This window comes from Tachyglossus aculeatus, chromosome 25 (assembly GCF_015852505.1).
Source record: "Tachyglossus aculeatus isolate mTacAcu1 chromosome 25, mTacAcu1.pri, whole genome shotgun sequence".
Taxonomy (NCBI): Eukaryota; Metazoa; Chordata; class Mammalia; order Monotremata; family Tachyglossidae; genus Tachyglossus; species Tachyglossus aculeatus.
The window spans coordinates 901,364-913,732 of NC_052090.1; positions in this window are offsets into that span (position 1 = coordinate 901,364).

A 12,369-nucleotide genomic window follows, 5' to 3' on the forward strand; every position below is an offset into this window, starting at 1 on the left:
TCACAGAGGAAGATAAAGAACACACAAATCCACCTTAAATCAAGTGATAAGATAGGACATGTGGGAGGCGGTGTGGGAGGTGAAATACACTGAGAAATCTCGAGGCCCTGGTTGCCAGGGAGACCGGGGACCCCCAGCGACAGACCCAGCCAACACAGGATTCTCAGCAACTGAGATCGGCAGTGGTCAGAACCCTGTGCGGGTGATCACATCTCAGAGCGGGGATTTGGGAGTGGTTCTTGGAAACGGCGGTTCTTTGGCTGAGGGTGGGGTGGGGGGACAGGGTAGCCAGCGCAGGGGAAAAGACAGAATTGTCAAGCCTTGGAACATGATGTGTTGCATTCCACTGCCCTGAAATTGAAGATTGAAGGTGGGGAGGGGCAAAATACCTCTTTTCCCAGGACCACCTTCAGACTTTTGCTTCCCTGTGAGGTGGGTCAAAATGGCCACCCGTCCCATTCCGTCCTTTGCAATTGCATCACACCGTGAGGGCACATAATGCGACATACCGATGTTATATGCCCTATTTTGCCAAAGCCTCTCCCTGCTGTTTCCCTGCATCCTTGTCACTGCCTCTGCCTGCTTCCCCAGTGGCCACACTGAGCCTATGACCATCACTTGCCTGAGTCTGTCGGCCATCTGGTCTTTGAGACCCCAACTTTTTTTTTTTTAAAGGCATTTATTAAGCGCTTACTATGTGCAAAGCACTGTTCTAAGCGCTAGGGGAGGTTACAAGGAGATCAGGTTGTCCCTCGGGGAGCTCACAGTCTTAATCCCAATTTTACAGATGAGGGAACTGAGGCACAGAGAAGTTAAGTGACTTGCCCAAAGTCACACAGCTGACAATTGGCAGAGCTGGGATTCGAACCTATGACCCTGACTCCAAAGCCCGTGCTCTTTCCACTGAGTCACGCTGCTTCTCTACCAATAGAATAACTTATGCTCTGCTAATAGATCACTTCAGTCCTGCTGCCATCCTAGTTCTCTAAGATGGGCAGCAGCGGGGCCACTTTGGGGAAAAGACTCATTATTGTCTTTGAGCAATGCTGGGTGGAAGTCATTTTGGAAAGCTCTTGCTGCATGGTGATCAAATAAAATTAATAATAATAATAATAGTTTTGCCATTCATTAAGCACTTACTACATGCCAAGCACCGAGTAGTTACAGGAACATCAGGTCAGACACAGTCCCTGCCCCACATGGGGCTCACAGTCTAAATGGGAGGAAGAGCAGGTATTCAACCCTCATATTACAGGTGAGGAAACTGAGGCATGGAGAAGTTCAGTGACTTGCCCAAGATCCCACAACAGGAAAAAAATACAACTGATTGGTTGATTGAAGGATTAAAACCCGGGTCCTCTGACTCCCAGATGTGTACTCTAACCACTTGACCACACCACTTCCGAGGCATCGACTCACTTCGCTTACCAACTGAAGCCCACGTGGCTTCTTCCCCACCTGTAACCACGCATATGATGATGATGGTATTTGTTAAGCGCTTACTGTGTGCAAAGCTCTCCGGTAGTCTTTACCCACAACAGCCAGCCCACTGGCAGCTGGAAAAATGGCTAACTTGCCAACCACACAGACCAGTGAATCACAGTAGAGCCCTTTGAGATATACAACAGAATTCCAAAAAGTCACATAGGGTGTCTAAGGCAAACAGATGATGGACTCCTCCTGTGTTCCAGGTTTCTCTGGCTGTACTCTCTCTCTGTGCTACTCACTAGCCCTGTCTGTCAGCCTGACCCCTAATTTTGTCGATGTCTGTGCAGCCTTGAGGGTGGGAAGGGGAGGTCTCTGTGCCCCTTGTCCCAGGAATGGGTTCCGGTCTGGGATTTTGCCTAGGTGGCAACATATTGTGTGTCTGTCCTCGTATGTTCCTGGGGGTGGAGTAGAGGCCATGGGCATGTTGGTGTGTGTGTATGGGTTTTCTTTTGTGTGTGTATGTACCAGCACCTATTTGAGTATTTACATCCTTGTTAACTGAGAGCATCTATTTTTTTCTGAGTATCTTTAGGTGCCATTCTGTGTCAGTTTATGTGTATACGGAGGCATGTTTGTGACTGCATGTATGCGTCCTTTAAGGGGAGGGCTGAAAAAAGTTGTCAGGTTTGAGGAACCCAGAATGACATGGTAAAGCTTCCACAAAAGTGGGGCTAGAAAAGCAGGATAAGCAGAAAGCTAGAAATCCAAGGATGAGCTGAGACAGAAGCAGAGACAGACAGTGACAGTGAGTCAGACAAAGGTTGTGAGGGAGCCTGAGAAAGGAACAGGGACCACAGAAGAGGGTGGAGGGGGAGTAAGGGCAACACAATACACAAACACCTACAAGTAAAGCATACAGACACATGGGGAGGTACACCTATGTACTCCCACATGGAACCAAAGAGGCCCAAACAAAAACTTGCTGCTACCAGGCAGACTGTTGCTGCTGCAGCTGCCCAAATCCCGTTTGAGGGGTGCAGCCTGCACCACCTACATACAGAGCACTGGCTAGTGAGCCCTCCTGGCTGGAGAAAGTGGTGCAGGGCACAGGTGCCTTCCAACTGGCCACCCGGGGCCTTTCTGGGCCTCCCTGGACCTCTCTGGGCCTCGCTGGACCTTGCTGGACTAGGGATGAGAGCTTCTGCTCAGCTAGATGATTCTGTCTACACCTAAACTAGTGAGGGAAGGCCTCTTGGAGGAGATGTGTTAGCAATAAGGCTTTGAAGGTGGGGAGAGTGATTGTCTGTCAAATGTGAAGAGAGAAGGCATTCCAGGCCAGAGGTAGGATGTAGGCGAGAGGTTGGCAGTGAGTTAAACTAGATAGAGGTACAGTGAATAGGTTGGCATATGAAGAGTTAAATGTGCGGGCTAGGTTGAAGTAGGAGAGCAGTAGTAGAGGAGGCAAGGTGATTGACTGCTTTAAAGCAATTGGTATGGAGTTTCTATTTGATTTGGATGTGGATGGATGACCACTAGAGTTTCTTGAGGACTGGGGAATCATGGACCAAACGTTTTTGCAGAGCGTAATAATAATGATAATAATGATGGCATTTGTTAAGCGCTTACTGTGTGCAACACACTGTTCTAAGCACTGGGGGGGATACAAGGTGATCAGGTTGTCCCACGTGGGGCTCACGGTCTTAATCCCGATTTTACAGATGAGGTAACTGAGGCTCAGAGAAGTGAAGTGACTTGCCCAAGGTCACACAGCAGACATGTGGCGGAGCTGGGATTAGAACCCGTGACCTGTGGCTCCCAAGCCCGTGCTCTTTCCACTGAGCCACGCTGCTTCTCTGCACACAGTGAGTGCTCAAGAAATACATTTGAATTAAATGATTTGGACAGCAGAGTGACATATGGACTGGAGTGGGGAGAGACAGGCGGCAGGGAGGTCAGCAAGGAGGTTGATACAGTAATCAAGGTGGGACAGCATAAGTACTTGGATTATGATTAGCCCAGGAGGGCTGATCTCTCAGACCCAGCAGGGAAAGCCTCGACTCTCCCTTCCCCTCCCCTTTGGGACCAAGCCCAGTGTCTGGAGACAAAGGCCAGGGGTTCGTGAGCGGCTGGGAGACTCCGAGGCTGCAGGGCCACTCAACGTGCTGGCTGCACCCACCTGACTCGGTACCTCCGATGGGAGGTGGAGAAGGGAGCGAGGAGCCCCTGATCCTTCCTCTAGCCCAACAACCCCAAAGTCAGCAGATATGCAAGGCCCACTCTGTTTCTGCCCAATGCCCACTAATGCCCAGCTACAGGCGCAGCTCCAGAAGTATACCTTTAGAGACAGGCACAGTCACGGAGATGCACAGCCAGAGACACGCCTAGCAACTGAGCTGCAATGTCACAAAGATAATAATAATAATTGAGGTATTTGTTAAGTGCTTACTATGTGCCAGACACTGTTCTAAGCACCTGGGTAGGACACAGTACCTGTCCCACATAGGACTCACAGTCTTAATTCCCATTTTACAGATGAAGGAACTGAGGGCCAGAGAAGTTAAGGTCGCACAGACAACAGTGGCAGAGCCTGGATTAGAATCCATGACCTTCTGACTCCCAGCCCCAGAGAGACAAGTATTGCACTTTCCCAAGTGCTCAGTACCGTGTTCTGCACACAGTACGTGTTCAATAAATATGATCGAATGCACATACCTAGTCTCAGAGATGCACCACCAGTAGACACAGAGAGGCTTTGTCAGAAACATGCCCAGTCAGAGACATGCCCAGTCACAGAGATGCACAGTCAGAGAGACCATAGTGAGAGGTATTACCTGCCACAGAGATTCCAGGTCACAGAGATGCACAGTCAAAGACATAGACAGTCAGAGACTTGCTAGTGACAGTCTGGCCCAGCCACAGGCTGTCCCATTCTTTTGACATGTTGGACCATGAAATCAAGTGAGGCATTGGCCTGGATTAGCCAATGGTCTAGTGGAAAGAGTACAGGCCTGAGAGTCAGAGGACTTGGGTTCTAATCTCAGCTCTGTCACCTGTGTGCTGTGTGACCTTGGACAAATCATTTAACTTCTTGTGCCCCAGTTACCTCATCTATAAACTGGGGATTAAGACTGTGTCCAACCCGCTTATCTTGTAGCTGGTACAGTGCTTGGGACATGGTAACTGTTTAACAAATGCCATAAAAAGAAGACTTTCCTCCCCAGTTTCACCCAGTGCCCACTTCAGGCTCTGATCCTTGAGTGAAGACCCTAAGCATTCTGCAAGATCCTTTTTCATAACCAGACTTGGGTCTCAGCCCTCTGTCACCATTCCTAGCTAAGAGTTCCCACTTCCCTTAACCGGAGGCGACGGTATAACCTGTCCTAACTACGGCTAACCTCGAGTGCCCAGCAACTCTCTGGCCTTTCTTTTTTTCCTCTACCCTGCCTCACCTTCGCCATCTTCCTTGCACCCCTCTCCATCACCTCCTCCCCAGGTTGTCACAGGAGTTGAACCTGTCCCGACTGTACTCACCCAGTGAATATTATCTTTGCCTAGCTTTTCTTTCCTTTTCTGGTTCATCTCCTAGCCTCAAAGTAACCCTAGTAATAACTCTTGTATTTCTTAAGCTCTTATTATATGCCAAGCCCTGTGATAAGCGCTGGGGAAGATCAGAACATTGTCTGCTCCTGAGTTGATCGGTGAGTTTTGAAACTCAAAACTCTATTTGAGTTTCAATCTCTTGTTTTCATCCCCCAAATAACCTAATGGTGGCCCCCTGTCCTCCAATATCATCCCCTCATCTTTAATTTCTTGTATTCTGAAGGCTGAAGCAACAGCTGGATACATAGTAGTAGCAGAGGCAGCAGCAGGAGTAGTAATAGTATTTATTGAGAGCTTGCTGTGTGCAGAGCGCTGTACTGGGAGAAAATAAAGCGTGGGTAATTAGACACGGTCCCTGTCCCTCAGAGGGCTCACAGTCTAAAAGTATAAGTGGAGAGAAGGGATTGTAATCTCCCTCTAGACTGTAAGCTCTTTGTGAGCAGGGAATATGTGTACCAGCTCTGTTGTAATATACTCTCCCTAGTGCTCTGCTTACAAGTGCTAAGTAAATACCACTGATTGATTGATTGACTGGAGATAGGCACATTAAGGACTGATGAAACAACAAAACACCACACAGAGAAGAAAAATGCACAAAATAAAGACAAAATCAGCAGTGTTCAGTGGTAGAGGAGCAGAATTTCAGGCTCTTTGTTTCTGAGTCAAAGGCACTTCCAAAGCCACAGTAACCACTATAGCAGCGGTCAGTCTTCCTGGGATTTGGGGAGGGCCTCACCCCATGGGTGTCCTTCCATTTCCCACCAGGATGGTAGAAGACAGATCAGGGTGGCGGTTCCTCAGTGGCACAGTTCCCAGGAGATGCAGCACGGCTGTCTGTCTGATGGTGGGGATGCCAAGACTGCGTGACAGAGCCAAAGCGGGAAGTGCGTGGAAGACAACAGTAGGAGTTTGGGGCATCAGGGAGGTCCCTGAAACGTCCAGGGCAGGTGGTGCTGGAAGCCACACCAATTTCAAAAGTCACTGGACAGATAGTATTTATTGAGAGCCCTGTGGGCTTCATGCACCATACTAAATGCTTGGGATAGGGAAGACAAGGAAGTTTACTACTTTGTTCTCCCCCGGGGGCCCATTTCCACCAACCTGTAACACTGCCCAACAATTTACGGTCACAGTCCCTTTTATCACTTCCCTCAGTACAAATCCTCCACTCCCCACTCCCCACACCAAAATCCATCATTCACACACCGGAGCAGACCTTTCATTTTCCGTGAAAATATTTTTTCCTTTCCTTGATTCAGGGCTTGAAATCCCAACCCAGTTATTTCTTGCAGTTTGTCAGCCCCTTCCTCTTTTTCCAGCCTGCAGTAGCTGCAGCGAGGCCACTCTAGGAGCTCTGGAGGTGGGTGATTGTTATTATTAATAGCAATAGTAATTGTGATTTTTGTTGAGTGCTTCCTATCTGGCAAGCACTGTGCTAAGTGCCGGGGTAGATACAAGATAATCAAGTAACACAGTGAGGTCTAAGTAGGAAGGAGAATAGGTATTGAATCCCCATTCTACAGATTAGGGCACTGAGGACCAGAGAAGTTAAGTGACTTGTCCAAGTTCACACAGCAGGCAAGTGGCAGAGCCAGGAATACAACCCAGGTCCTCGACTCACTGCCCTGTGCTTTTTCCATTAGGCCACACTTTTCTCACCCCACTCATCCTGTGTCTCCCACGAACTCTGATTCCAGCACCACTACTGAGTCCTACGCCAGTCTGCACCTGTACCGTCTTATTTGGCAAGCCATCACTGGTGCCACAGTATGTGACTCGTGTCTCTAGAAGAAATGGCCTTGCCCTAAATGCCAGATCTCTTTTTGTATAAATGTCCCTGATGTGAGCTGCCATCTTCCTTCCCAGTGGCACATTCCAGGGGTGGGCGTGGGGCGGTGGGGGGAGACATGATGGCCCAGTATCCAGTCAAATGGCTTCCAGTGGAACCAGCCCACTTCCACCGATGGCCATCCCGAGACCCAACTTTGGATACACTGATCTCCGTCGGCCCCCCTCAAAAACTCGCCACTTCATCGAAGTCTGGCAGACTCAAGCAATCAATCGATGGCATTTATCGAGCACTTATTGTGTGCAGAGCACTGTACTAAATGCTTAACTAAGATGCTTGAGTATGAACTTAGTCAAAACCTCCAGCCAAATCTGCCACAGCAAGGACAAACAGTAGATGCTGAACATAGAGGCATCTCTCTGCCCGTGTAAAACTCCTTCCCCCAGTCTCTGTGTCCCTGTTCAAGCTTCCACCCCCACAGAAGGGCGATCCTGCTAAAATGAGTCTGTGCCAGCCTCCTGCTTCAGAGTGAAGCATACTCTTAAGCAATTTGTAAGCTTCTCACTAGATTGTAAACTCCACTGTAAACTCCTCTCTAGATTGTAAGCACTTTGAAGGCATCCATCAGGTCTACAAACCCTGTTGAATTCTATTCTCCCGGGTGGTCAGTACAGTGCTCTGCATGCAGTAAGTTCTCAGCAAATACGACTGATTGATCAATTCCATAGTACTCTCCTCATTCCGTCCTTTTACTAATCTAAGACACACATGGAACTTATAACAATAGCTCCAGCTCCAGGCCACAATTCCCCTCCTCTTTTGTCTGGACAGGCAGTTATGTTCCTTCTCCAGGTCCACCAATTTATTAATAATAATGATAATAATAATAATTTTGGTATTTGTTAATGTTTATTTTGTGACAAGCCCTGTGCTAAGCACTGAGATAGATGCAATATAATCAGATCAGACATGATCCCACATGGAGCTCACAATATAAAGGGGAAGGAGAATAGGTACTGACTCCCCATTTTGCAGATGAAGGAACTCAGGCATGAAAAAGTTAAGTGACCTACTCAAGGTCACACAAAGAGAGTAAATAGCACAGGCCGGATTAGAACGTAGGCCTTCATTGTCCAAGTTGTGTCTACCCCATTACTTAGTGCAGTATCGGAATTATTATTATAATGTATCCACATATGCCACATATCACCATCCATGGTGATTTAGTTGACTCTGGAGGCAATGATATTAAGAGGTCCCTGCATCTTTCACATTGCATATAGTCCTTGCCAGGAACAGTTCTAGAGCTTTGTAGAAAACGTGCAGATCCGTGGACTTCCTGACTTGCCATCTCATGGAACGTTCCGAAGCTTTCTCCCCGCAAGATGTTTCCAGCAGAAATCACTCACTGAAAGCAAACCATTTCATTAGATCTGTCACGGGGCTTCATCAGCACTCTTCTCTCAGAGAAACACACACCACCTTCATTTGGCTGCTTTACTCGACAAATTTAAAATAATTGAACTTCAGAAAAGATGAATTATAGCGATTGGGATTTATCTGATTAAGCCGCTAGCAGAGCAGGCATGCTTCTAAGTAAATTCAGAGTAATATTGTTCCCTCTCTGTCCAGAGCTTTGCTCTCGGATGACAGTGCAGAAATCACTGTGCTGACATTTCTCTGCAAGAAGAAATGTTCCAGGAGAATGTTTTGAGACTGACTTACCTGCCCTTCAAAGTAATCCAGTTTACAATTTTTCCTTAGTGTTCTTAGCCACATGTTTATGCTCACTTTAAAATATGCATGTAAAATGTCATGTGCATGCAGTGTGTTTGTACGTATACCCATCAATTATATATTAAAATAAGTATTTATATTAGCGTCTGTGTCCTCCCTCTAGAAGCTACTTGTGGGCAGGGAACATGCCTACCCACTCTGCTGTATTATATCCTCCCAACTGCTCAGCACAGTACTCTGCACCCAGGAAGAGCTCAATAAATACTAGTGATAATGATATCCTCTTTCGAAGATGATGATTATGATGACATTATTGATGTTTTGCAATATTTCTTCACTTTTCTATATGCTGAGGAAGAGCTTATGCAAATATTTGAGGATTTAATGTAGTGCTAATGAGTCAGAATACCGGGGTTCTAATCCTGGCTCCACCACTTGCCTGTTGGTTGACCTCTGTGCCATAGTTACCTCATTTGTAAAATGGGGATTGGCTGGGAGCCTCATATGGGGCATGGATTGTGTCCAATCTGATTAGCCTGTATCCACCCTGGTGCTTAGTACAGTGCCTGGCACAAAGTAAGGGCCTAAAAAATACCATTAAAAAAAACAAACATTGGATGGGCCCCCACTGCAGAAGGCCCCAGGAGGGAACAGAGGTGGCCGGGCCTCTGGCAATTTCACTTAATAATGCAGTGATTTCATCCTGATTTACTGATGCTACTTGCTGTTGGATCCCTGCTCTTCCTTCTGCTCTATTTGTAAATAATTTTTGCCTGCTAATCTTCTCCATTAAATTCTAAGTCCCTCTAGTGGCTTCCCGTGCACTCTGCCAAATACTTAGTACAGTGCTGTGCACACTGGAGGAGCTCAATAAAGACCACTAATGAACTGATCGATGTATGTTTCCACATGACAACAGTAGATTGCTGGGAGATCGCTTCGGCAGACTGATCAGCTTGCAGGCCAGCCATGGGGAGAAGGGTTGCTCTCTTTGAGCAGAGTCTGCACAAAGATTGGGGGACCAAGAGGAGGATTTCATAACGGCAATACTTGCAGTCAACCCAAAACACATCAGAGTGGCCAGGGACGGTGTTTTCTTGCACACAGTGTGGAATGGACTGTACCTTGATCTTTTCAGCCAACCCTCATGTGGACAACCAGGAAACGTGTCTAAATTGATTTCCTTGCATCTCTCCCTCGCACTGGGGTCCGGTCCATTTAAGCACCTGATAAATACAAGGACCAGTCTGCCCTAACTCAAGGTAAGCAGGAGCTCAAGGTTGTTATCTTGGTAGGGGCAGACGCAGCCAAAATTATAAGGGGTTCCCCCTTTGTTGACCTCCCCACCACAAAATTTTGTCTTTAGGGGCAAAGCATTAGCAGGGTTGGTTCAGGACTGATGACAGCTGTTTAGCAAAGGGCAGCTGCCTCAGGGCGTATCGTTCCAGGGGAAGGTGGCAGGGATGGAGTTGGAAAGCACCCTCCTTCTCTTGGAGTCACAAGCCAAAAGTGTGTTAACGGCGTCCTGGAAGGGGAATGCCATGGCTCTGGAACAAGGTTGGGTGGGTTTTGGTCCCCTCAGAGAAATGCTCCACGTTCAGGGTTCGAGCAAGCTCAGACTTCCTTCTGGAGGACCCCATTTCGCTTCGCTGTATATCCAGTATAATTCACCCAGCGTCATCTGTTTTGGGGTAGTCACTCCAGGAAAGAGTGACTTTTTTTACCTATCTCAGGGCAGCCAATGTCAGAAGCCAGCCCAGGTTGGTGGGAGCACCCCAAACTACCCCAGGCCCTTTCCCAGTGCTGGGTCCTTTCCCAGTTAGCCCCCTCCCCATCAGTGATGCCAACCCTATGGGGACAGAGGAATAGGTGCCCACCCCCAGGATCCCAGCTTTAAGGGCAAAACCACCGTTTGTCCCTCAGCATTGGACTGGACCCCCAGACTTGCTCACTCCATGTCCCTATCCAGTCTGCAGAGCTTTCTAGAGGGATAGAAAAGACCCCAGATCCACCCCCAGCATCGAGCCCATTCCATGTACTCCAATTCACTTTACCTTCCTCTGCTTCTCTCTCTTCCCTTTCACTCTCTTGCTTTGGCTTCCTCCTTCTACCCTTCTCTACTGTCTTCTTTTCCCTTCTCTTTCCCCTCTTCTATCAACCTCTCTTCCTTTCTTTCTCTCTCCTTCCCTCATCTCTTTCACCCCTTCTCCACCTCTCTTCCCCTATCTTTCCTCTCTTCTGACTCATGTTCTCTTTCCCCCTCTTCCTATATCTAGTTTTTTCTGCCTTCTCCAGCCCCTTCACACACAGGTGGGGAGTCTAGAGCGAGATACACTTAGGAGGTGAGTGGGGAAGCAGCACTCTTGCGCTGGGTCAGGAGAGTGGGAGAAGTAGGAAGGGAATAGCTGATGGGGAGCTTGGAGTCAACGATCGGGAGAAATGGGATCCATCGTCCTAACCCTGCCCTTGACAACGACTCCTGCCCCAGGCCCTGTCTCTATATCATCATCATCAATCGTATTTATTGAGCGCTTACTGTGTGCAGAGCACTGTACTAAGCGCTTGGGAAGTACAAGTTGGCAACATATAGAGACGGTCCCTACCCAACAGTGGGCTCACAGTCTCATATGTTGCCAACTTGTACTTCCCAAGCGCTTAGTACAGTGCTCTGCACACAGTAAGTGCTCAATAAATATGATTGATGATGATGATGAGGCCCTGCCCCTGCTCTTGTCCCTGTCCCAGCCCCTTTTTAAAATGGTAGTTGTTCAGTGGTTACTAAGTGCGAGGCACTTGTGATAAGCACCGGAGTAGATGAAAACTGGCCAGGTTGGACCCAGTCCCGGTCCCATACGGGGCTCGCAGTCTTAATCCCCACCTTAGGGGTGAGGTTACGGAGGCACAGAGAAGGTAAGCGGCTTGTCCAAGGTCACACAGCAGACAAGAGAAGCCAGGTCTTGTGAGTGCCAGTGCCCCGCTCTTGCCCCGGGGCCGGACTGCCCTTGCCAGCTGGCTGGCCCTGCCGCCGGCCCCGCCCCGGTTTTCCCGGCTGCTTTTAGGGCGGGCGGGAGGCTGGCCCTCGGCTCGGGGGGGCGGGCCGGGCCGGGCCGGGACTGTGCGGCGGGCCGGGCTGGGGGCGGGGCCGGCTCTGCCCTGCCCTGCCGAGCGGGCACAGCGGTTGTCTCAGCAGCAGCATCCGCAGCATCCGCAGCATCCTCATCCCCGCTCCGGTCCCGGTCCCGGTCCCCGTCTGCCTCCTCGCCCCCGGGGGCTCGGCGCGGCAGCGCTCAGGTAAGGCCCGCCCGAATCCGAGGGTTGCGAGGCCCGCGCTGAGCCCCCCGGCTCGCCCCCCGTCCCCCAAACGATCGCGGCCCAAGCCGGGCTGCGGGGCGTCTTGGGTCCCCGGGCCGGGAGCTCCTGGGTCCGACGGGGCGCCGGCCCTGCCCACCCCACCGGCCCGGGAGCCCCGGCCCGCAGCGGGGAGGCTCGGCCGGCCGGCCCGGGCTCCGGAGGGACAGCTCGGGGCCCCGACCCGCCGCCGCCGCCGCCGCCGCCGCCGCCCCACTGGCCTCAACCGACGGTCCGGGGCTGGAGCCACCGACAACGGGGGGGAAGGACGGACGGGCGGGGGGCGGGGGGGGACCTCTGCAGCCGCAGTGAGACGGCGGAGAACAAAGCTTTGCCTGCAAACGGCCCGGCTCCTGCGACGTTGCAGCCCTGCCCGGGGCCGCAGCCCGCCCCCCGGGCAGACAGAGCCGAGCCGGCTGCCTCCGGGAGGGCCTCCGGAAGGGAGGACCAAGGCCCGCAACCACTGC